Genomic DNA, 8,968 nt, shown 5'->3' on the forward strand with positions numbered 1-8,968 from the left:
GTGAGGAGAACCCAACACAAAATCAACCCACAATGCCTAAGTTTTCATCACATTCCGTACCCACCGAGGAGAACCTACCCAATGGTACTCCCACAGCACAACATCTAACCGGAAATTTTATTGCCAAATCCGCATTTATCCAATTAGTCGAAAGAAGCCAATTTGGGGGGATGCCTAGTGAAGACCCTCATTCTCATATGGAGACCTTTTGTGACTATTGTGATGCGATTTCTCAAACCGGTGTAACTCAAGACCAAATCCGATGGGTCTTATTTCCTTTTTCTCTAATTGGCACCTCGAAACAATGGTTGAAAGGCCTTGATAAGGCTACTCTCGGAATTGATTCTTGGAAGAAGTTGGCTCTAGCTTTCTACAAAAAGTTCTATCCACCGGAAAAGACTAACATGCTAAGAGCTCAAATTACGGGCTTTAAGCAAAGGGATGAGGAATCTTTGTATGAAGCTTGAGAGCGATTCAAAGGAATTTGTCGCTCATGTCCTCACCATGGACTTAGCGAGTGGTTCTTGGTACAACAATTTTGGAACGGTCTTTATGAAGATTCAAGAAACATTCTCAACATGGGATCAAATGGAATGTTCACCGAAGTTGATGACAATCAAACTTGGAACAAAATTGAGGAAATGGCGGTCCATAACTCACAATATAGTAGACCTCGCAAGGCTACTAGAGGAGGAAAGCATGAAGTGGACTCCATTACTCAATTGGGTTCTCAACTTAGTGCTCACATTGATACCATCAATTTGAAGTTTGAAAAAGCTATGGCTAGACTTGAGGAAGCCTCAAAATCACCAAAGCATCATGTTAATGCCATGACGGCATCTTCATCAATCCCAAGTGGGATATGTGAGAATTGTGGAACTTTGGGACATGACCAAAGTGAATGTAGGGGAACAAATGAACAAGTGAAAGCTTTCCAAGCATACAAGAGTGGTACCCCTTATTCAAACTATTACAATGAAAACACCAAATTCCATCCAAATCTCTCATACAAAAGCCAAAATGTTCAAAACCCTCAACCAACATACACCCCACCTCCCATGAGAAACCAAAATCAAAGACCCTTTTACAACCAAAACCAAGGTTACCAAAATCAATCTCCATACAATCAACAAAATGACCAAGGTTTTGATGTTCAAAAAGCGGTCCTTCAAATGCAAAAGAATCAACAAGAGTTTTTCACTCAAATGCAAAAGGATAGTCAAGTAAAGGAAACCACCATCAACAACATCCTAGCTCACACCAAAATGTTGGAAACCCAATTGACTCAACTAGCATCTTCAAGCTCACAAAGACAAAAGGGGCAATTACCACCTCAAAGTAATCCCCAAAGACATGAAACGGTTAGTGCCATTCACTTGAGAAGTGGTACAAGGTATGAAGCACCAAAGAAGCAAGTTGAGGATGAAGTTGTGGAAGCTAGTGACAAGGAAGAAATTGTGCAAAACTCCAAGGATGGAGAACCATCAAAAGAAGAAATTTCAAAGAAAAATGAAGACAAGATCAAGGAGAATGAGCCCATTGTGATTAGACTTCCTTTTCCAAGTCGTCAAGCCAAGCCCAAATTTGATGACCAACTTGGAAAATTTATGGAAATTGTGAAGAATTTGGAAGTCTCGATTCCTTTCACGGAATTAATCAATCACGTACCGGCCTATGCGAAATACATGAAAGACATCCTCACAAATAAGAAGTCGATCCGGAAGCTTGAGACTATCGCCTTCACTAAGGTGAGTAGTGCGATACTTCAAGGGAGTTCACCTCCAAAACTCAAAGATCCGGGAAGCTTCTCAATACCGTGTACCATTGGCGACACCACCATCAACAAAGCCTTATGTGATCTAGGGGCTAGTGTGAGTGTTATGCCGTACTCGGTGAGTAAAAGGTTGGGGATGGGAGAGCTTAAATGCACCAATATTACACTCCAAATGGCCGATAGATCGACAAAGACACCATTAGGGATATGGGAAGATGTTTCCGTACGAATTGGGAAATTTTTCATCCCGGTGGACTTTGTCATTGTTGACATGGAAGAAGACTCCAACATTCCAATCATTCTAGGAAGACCTTTCTTACACACCGCGGGTGCGGTGATTGATGTGAAACATGGAGAGCTCACTCTAAAAGTGGGAGATGAGAGCATAACTTTCAATCTTGACAAGACCATGAGAGCTCCCCATTTACATGAACCATGTTTTATGATTGATCATTATAGCCGGAAGGATGATAGGAAGAAGTCGGAACTCCAATGGAAGAATAAAATTGAAGATGCTCCATTCAAAGAGCAAGTGAATTGTAACAAAGAGAGCTTGAAAAGCTCACCAAAGTCAAGCAATGAAGAGGATGGCCTCATTGGCCAAGACAAGATAATGGGAGAGTTGTCTTTATCAACTCAAGAGATCTTTAGTGATCAAGTAGATGAAGTTTGTGGTCTTTGGGACGATGAGTTTGAAGGGATTTTAAATCCTTATATTGGTAATGCTATCGATCAAGACCGACAACAAGGGCAAAGGTCTATTGAAGATCTTTATCATGATAATGAACAAGCTTTTGATTACTTCTTCAAGGTATTGAGCAACATCAACAACACCTTGGACATGCCCCAATGACATCTCACTAAGGATGAGAGTTTGGTGGAGTCCTCCCTAAACCACCATTTGTAAATATCTCTAACTCCCTAACTCGCATTTTAATTCTTACATTGCATTTTTGTCATTTTTGGATTTTTATACTTTGATCAAGATAATTATCATTTTTGAGAGAAGTGAGGGAGGGACTAATGATTTCAATTGATGTGTAGTGCTTTAGCTTAGTGTGGGGATAGCAATTGCCTAGGCTATTCATGCCTTAGTAGTGTCCCCACAATGAAAAACACGGGATTTTGAAGAATGAAAAATGACACGGGATATGCAAGTACACGGATGGAACTGAATCCGGGTAAAAGGGGCAGAATTCGAGCGTTTTCAAGAGAATCCGCCCGTCTTCCGGCAACCCGGGCGTATTGGTCAGAATCCGCCCGTCCTTCTGAGCTGAATTTTTGAAATTCTGGGACTGTTGATAAATCCGAGTGTCCTGCAAAAGAATCCGCCCGTCTCCAGAAAGACGCCCGTCCTGGAAGGAAAGACGCCCGTCTTTTTGGCTGAGAAAAACAAGAAAATTCACTGGAAAGGAATCCGCCCGTCTTCAGTGAAAGACGCCCGTCCCGCAGCTGAACAATCCGAGCGTCTTTGCTGAAAGACGCCCGTCTTTAGGCGAGAATTATGAAGCCAAAACAGACAGAATCCGGGCGTCCCGAAGGAAAGCCGCCCGTCTTCCCCCTGCAATTCAAAATTTTTCGGGTCTTTTATAAACCCCCTCCCACATTCATTTCTTCATTCCTTCATTCAAAACACTACCCATAAACCCCAAAACTCAAAACCCTCATCCTCTCCATCACTAAAACAAGATTTCCTCAACCACATTCATCAAAATAAAATCAAAACATCCTTTTAACAACAATTAATCACTCCTCTTTCAACAAAAATCAAACCAAGCACCAAACTCTTCGACCTTTGAGTCGATTTTTGAATTTATAAAGGCAAAGCCTTTCATCTTAAAATCAATTTGGGTATACTTGGAAATTGAAGATTTTCACTCTTTTCTTGGTTAAATCATCAATGGCAAGGACAAAAGGAGCAACAAAGGCACCTAAGGCGAAGGCACTCTCAACAAGACAAAAGTGTCTTCAAGCAAAGAAAGCCTCATTGGCTATGGTGGTAGCTAGTTCAAACTTGGAAGTGCAACAACAACAACAACCTCCCTTGGAAGCAACAACATCAACTACTCCGGAAATTGCTCAACTTTCGAACTATCTGGAGGTAATTTTCATCTCTAACTCCCATAGGGAAACTTTTGCCAAGTATGCTAGAAAATCCTTTCTATCCACCAAGTTTATTTGTGAAGATGCCTTGAATAAGTTGGGTGTCCTTGAACAAACTAAAGCCTTCTTTGAAGCCATGGGGTTGGAAAAATTATTTGCTACAAAAGAATTGACATACCCCTCCCTTACCTTAGAATTCTTCAGTTCTTTGAAAGTTACTAAGGTAGAGATTAGGGAAAACATCGAGTTCCGCCTAGCTAATGTGAGTAGGTGCATCACCTTTGATGAATTGGGTAAAGCATTGGGTCTTAGTGATTCATTTAGTTATTTTAAGAATCCCGGCAAGTATGACCCCGCTCCTCTTTGGGAGGCGATTTCCGGAAGGAAATTTGAGAACTATCATGCTAGTCGCGCTCTATTAGTCCACCATCCGGGCATTATAGTGTGGCATAAGGTCATCGGGAATACCATCATTGCAAGAAAAGACACCAACCACTTCACCAAGCTCGATTGTGTTCTTCTTGAGTCGGCCTTAAATATTGGAAGGGAATTCACCACGCCTTACAACTCTCTAAGGCTTTTGGTGGATAGATGGCTAAATGTTGATTGTGGGAAGCAAGGCACTTCCGTTATTGTGAATGGAGGTCTAGTCACTCTTTTGGCTAAGTACTTTGATCCGAACTTCAACAAGGATAGCAAGTATGTAGCGAAAAAAGGGGGACATCTCATTGATTTGGATGCTATGATTAACAAGTACAAGTGGGTCACTCATAACCCTCTTGACACCAAGTATGGGTGGCTCACCAATGAGGCTAGATCTTTTACTTTGCCTTCGAAGATTTGTCTTTTGAGTGTCCATCGGACCAACTACCTCCTTCCCCTCTCAAAAGAAGCCGAATACATCATCCGACAACAAAGGGATGAAGTTGAAAAGCCCTCCTCTTCCATTTTCACACCACCCTATCCTTTCAAGTACCAAGAGTTCAAACCCGAAGGTGTTGAAGCAAGCAAAGATTATATGACTCTACTTATGCAAGAGATGCACAAGCAAGCTTTCAAGGATCGAGAAGATTCTTACTTAGCCCAATATCCACCCCTCCTTCATTTATCTAGGCAAGGACTACTTGATCCTTCGTGTCCTTTGCCTAGTTGGGCGGATAGGGAAGTCTTCTTTCCGGGTGCATCTAGGGGTGAGATTCCGGGTGACGATGAGGTTGTCGGTGATGCGGTTGTTGATAGCATTGATGAAGAGGCTAGTGAAGAAGAAGAAGAGGATGATGGACAAAGTGAACAAGAAAGTGAAGAGGGAAGTGGTGATGAATCCACTTCTATTGAAGAAGATGATGATATGATGGAAGACTAGCAAGCTTTGGAGGCTCCTACCCTCTTGAGGTTTGTCTACTTCTTTGTCTATTTTATTTACTTTATCTTGATCATGGTTGGAGTAGTCCTAGCAACATAGAGGACTAAAACCTCGGCCCCATTGAGGTGTTCTTATTTCATTGTTCCCACTTTTGAAAATCCAAAATGACAAATTTAGTTTCATGCATTGCATCTTGTGTGCATGAACTACACCCAACCTTAGGACATTAGAAATAATGTCTAACTCGGTTTGGGGAAGTACATGCATACGCAACGGGAGGTAATCTAAATTACGCTCTGCGTCATAAACAAAAACCCATGCACCATGTAGTGTAGATTAGTGTAGCTTGCATTTAGTGTAGAATTCATGCATCATGTTTGCATGATTTCCCATCATTTTGGCCATTGAGGACAATGCCCATATTAGTGTGGGGATGGGGAATTCTAACTTAACTTTTATTCAAAAATCCAAAAAAATTGAAAAATTTCGAAAAAACCATAAAAATTTGAAAAATTGAAAAACCAAAAACAAGTTCATTTCCTTTGAGTGTAGTCATGTATATATTGTTGTATATATTGTGTTTGTTCAATCCTTGTTCTCATTGATCGACTACGCCACATCCGAGACATGAGGATATTGAAGACCGCATGGTATGATCTTTCCAATCTCCTTTTTCCTCTTTATGTTAATGACTATGTGGCTTTATTTTGATTGATGCGGTATAACAATGTGAACTTAGGACTTCCATTTAGTTTATATGGCATACTAGTTGGTAGAACCATTTGCATTAGGTTGTATATATGTTAGTTGCATCATGGCATGTAGTTTGCATGTTAGAAAAATTTTGTAAAACCGTCTATTTAGGAAGCTTGACAAGTGTATATAGGCCCTAGTAGATGCTTTTTGTTCTTAAGACTTTGCTTGTTAGAATATTTGTAAAACACCCTAGGATGTGTCATGCTAGTATCCTTTGACCCATGGATTAAGGCCTAGTCAAGAGTACCTTGTGGTGTGATAACTCATTGGCTACCGTTTATTCCAAGGTGACCCTTGAAACCATGCATCCATCCATCCATCATCCATGTTCTACCACATTTTTGTCAACAAAAGGGAATGGGGACAAAAAAAAAGAAATCAATTTGAGTTCAATAAAATGAAAAGTGAAAGAAAGTTTGCAAAAAAATGCATCAAATGAAAAGAGGAGCAAAAATAGAACTCCTAAAGCTTCAAATATAAGGCACCCTCACTATATATGGGGTGACTTTGAAAATGTTCAAAAAGAAATGCAAAGAAAAGTTGAAAGTTGTCAAGTGTTGAAATGCCAAAAATCAAAAAGAAATGGCAAGAAAGTGTTCTCAAATGTTATATGCCACAAGAAATTGGGGGGAAAAACAAAAACAAAGCAAACTCCCAAAGTGAAACTCAAATATCTATTGATCCCTTTATCCATCGTATTCATTTTTGTGCATGGTAGAGAGGGGACGACCCTTCTTCTTGTCTAGGCAAGAGGAGGAATTCCGCGATCCTCCAGTGTTTCTAACATCATAGGGAGTCTATTCTTGAGAAAAGCATTTAACGATTGAGGACAAAGGTACCCTAACTTGACACAACTTGGAGGTGATTTATTGGTATCCTTGTAGGCTTAGTAGTTTGAAGAAACCATATCTATGAAGGAGTGTGTACCCTTGAATTGCTTCCCTTGTAGATATTTCCGCCACTTAGATGAGGAAAGTGGCTATTCTTTTGTAGATGCATCCATTATTTGATTTTGTGTGCTTAATGTTTGGATGTGTCGCCATTTTGGCAAGACCCACCTTGCCTTGCAAGAAGGCATCCTACCTCATGGTTGTCTTGTTGTGAGTTGAAGGGGCGGAGTGAGACCCGCTAATTGTCTCATATCGGCTATGTTATTAGGTTAGTTTAAATAATGGTCCTAGTCTTTGTCACCTCTTTACTCGGGACGAGCAAAGGTTCGGTTTGGGGATATTTGATGTGACCATAATTAGAGCATATTTAGTCCCCGAATTAGCCTTGTTCTCATGCTTTTTAGTGCATATTTGGGTCATTTATTGTCTTTTGTTCTTTGTTTTGCATATTCTTTGAGGTTTTGATCCCTTGGTAGGAAAGGAGTGCAAACCTTGCATTTTCATGGCAAAACGAGACTAAATTGATCGAATTCAATGACCAAGCATCAAGGAGAGACAAGATTAGAAGGCCTTTGTACATACTATAGTAGATGGGCAATGATGAGAAAAGATCCTTGCATCCCCGAGGAAATCCCCAAGGATCTTATGAAGAAAAAGGAAGAAAAGAAGATGAAACAAGACTGCCCAGCAATCCGTGCGGATTGTCCTGAAGACGCCCGTCTCCACCACCACAATCCGTGCGTCTTCACCACAAGATGTCCGGGCATCAGCTCCAGAAGACGCCCGTCTTCACCCCAAGACGCCCGGGCAGAGACCACCGAATCCGCCCGTCCCGTGCCAAAGATGCCCGCATTCCCAGGCAGACCCATTTCGTCTTCTTCAAGCTTCAAAGAAAGATGCACATCTTTTTCTAGAGACCGGAGTCTCCCTAGACACCGGAGTCTTTCCAAAAAGACCGGCGTTTCCTTAAGTAGGGACTGAATCGTCATTTAAGCCCTTAGTTAACCTTAATTCCTACACCTAATCCCCACTATAAATACCCCATTAGTCTAATTAGAAGAGCATGTTCTTCTTAGCAATCTTTAGTGTAGTTAATATCAATCAAATCTCTCTTTAATCTTGTAATCAACATTTAATCAAGTTTTAATACAAGTTTTATTTCCTTAATCTCTCTCTTGTTCATCCTTTATTTTGGGTAATTGAAGATTATTTGGGTTATTATTGGGAGATTGACAACCTCTCAATCAAGCATCAAGTACTTCTTTTATTCTTTGCTTTATTATTGGAATCATTAGTAGGTATAATTCTCTTAATCCCCTTTTAATTATTGTTAATTACTTTCATTTATTCATCATGTTTCACTTTGTTGGTATGATTGACAACCTTGCTAGCATGTTCAACATGATAATGAGTGAGTAGTTTACTTAGCTAGGGTTAATGGGTAATTAGGGGAAACCAACATGGGGAATGATTCATGCTTAAATTAATATGCTTTCATAGTTTATTTGCTTGCTTGTTATAATCTCAACTCATGCACATGTTATGTTTGATGAAATGCGAGCCTATGAATCCTTGCATTTTTTACCCATCACCTATCTTTTCAATGAGACTTGTAAGACATAAACCAACTCGAGTCTCATTAGACCATACATGTTGTTGAGTAGGGAAGATTATGTCGACTTGTAGGTGTTGTACAATCTAATCGATTCGGCTCCGGGTCCCAAACTTTCCTAGGATTCTAAGATATAAACCAACTCAATCCATCACAACAATAATTGCTTGCTTATAACTTGAGAATATGTTTGTATGATCAATTCCCATGAATCCCCTATGACCCCATGACACTCTTGTGCTTTTTATCAATTGCTTACTACCCTTTTAATTCATCTTGCTTGTTTACTTTCATTGCTATTTAGTTTAGTGACCTTCTACATCAACCCCAATTGTGACACCCCTTAAGACACCACTAGTTGCAATAGAAATCTCATCTCAATTCCCGTCCCTTGGGATCCGACCTTTACTTGCCTCTTTACTAATTGTAGAGTTGTTTGTGAAGCTATAAATTGTGTTTTGGTCTAGGTG

General features: G+C 40.2%; 1 non-coding gene across 1 annotated transcript; it reads right to left on the reverse strand.

Annotated features, from left to right (window-relative positions):
• Positions 1 to 404: 404 nt before the first annotated feature.
• LOC141610228 (small nucleolar RNA R71) lies at positions 405 to 511 on the reverse strand. The gene has a single exon (XR_012528125.1). It is a non-coding gene; the product is annotated as a small nucleolar RNA R71 (small nucleolar RNA).
• Positions 512 to 8,968: the final 8,457 nt, after the last annotated feature.

Source organism: Silene latifolia, chromosome 10, assembly GCF_048544455.1.
Source record: "Silene latifolia isolate original U9 population chromosome 10, ASM4854445v1, whole genome shotgun sequence".
Lineage (NCBI taxonomy): Eukaryota > Viridiplantae > Streptophyta > Magnoliopsida > Caryophyllales > Caryophyllaceae > Silene > Silene latifolia.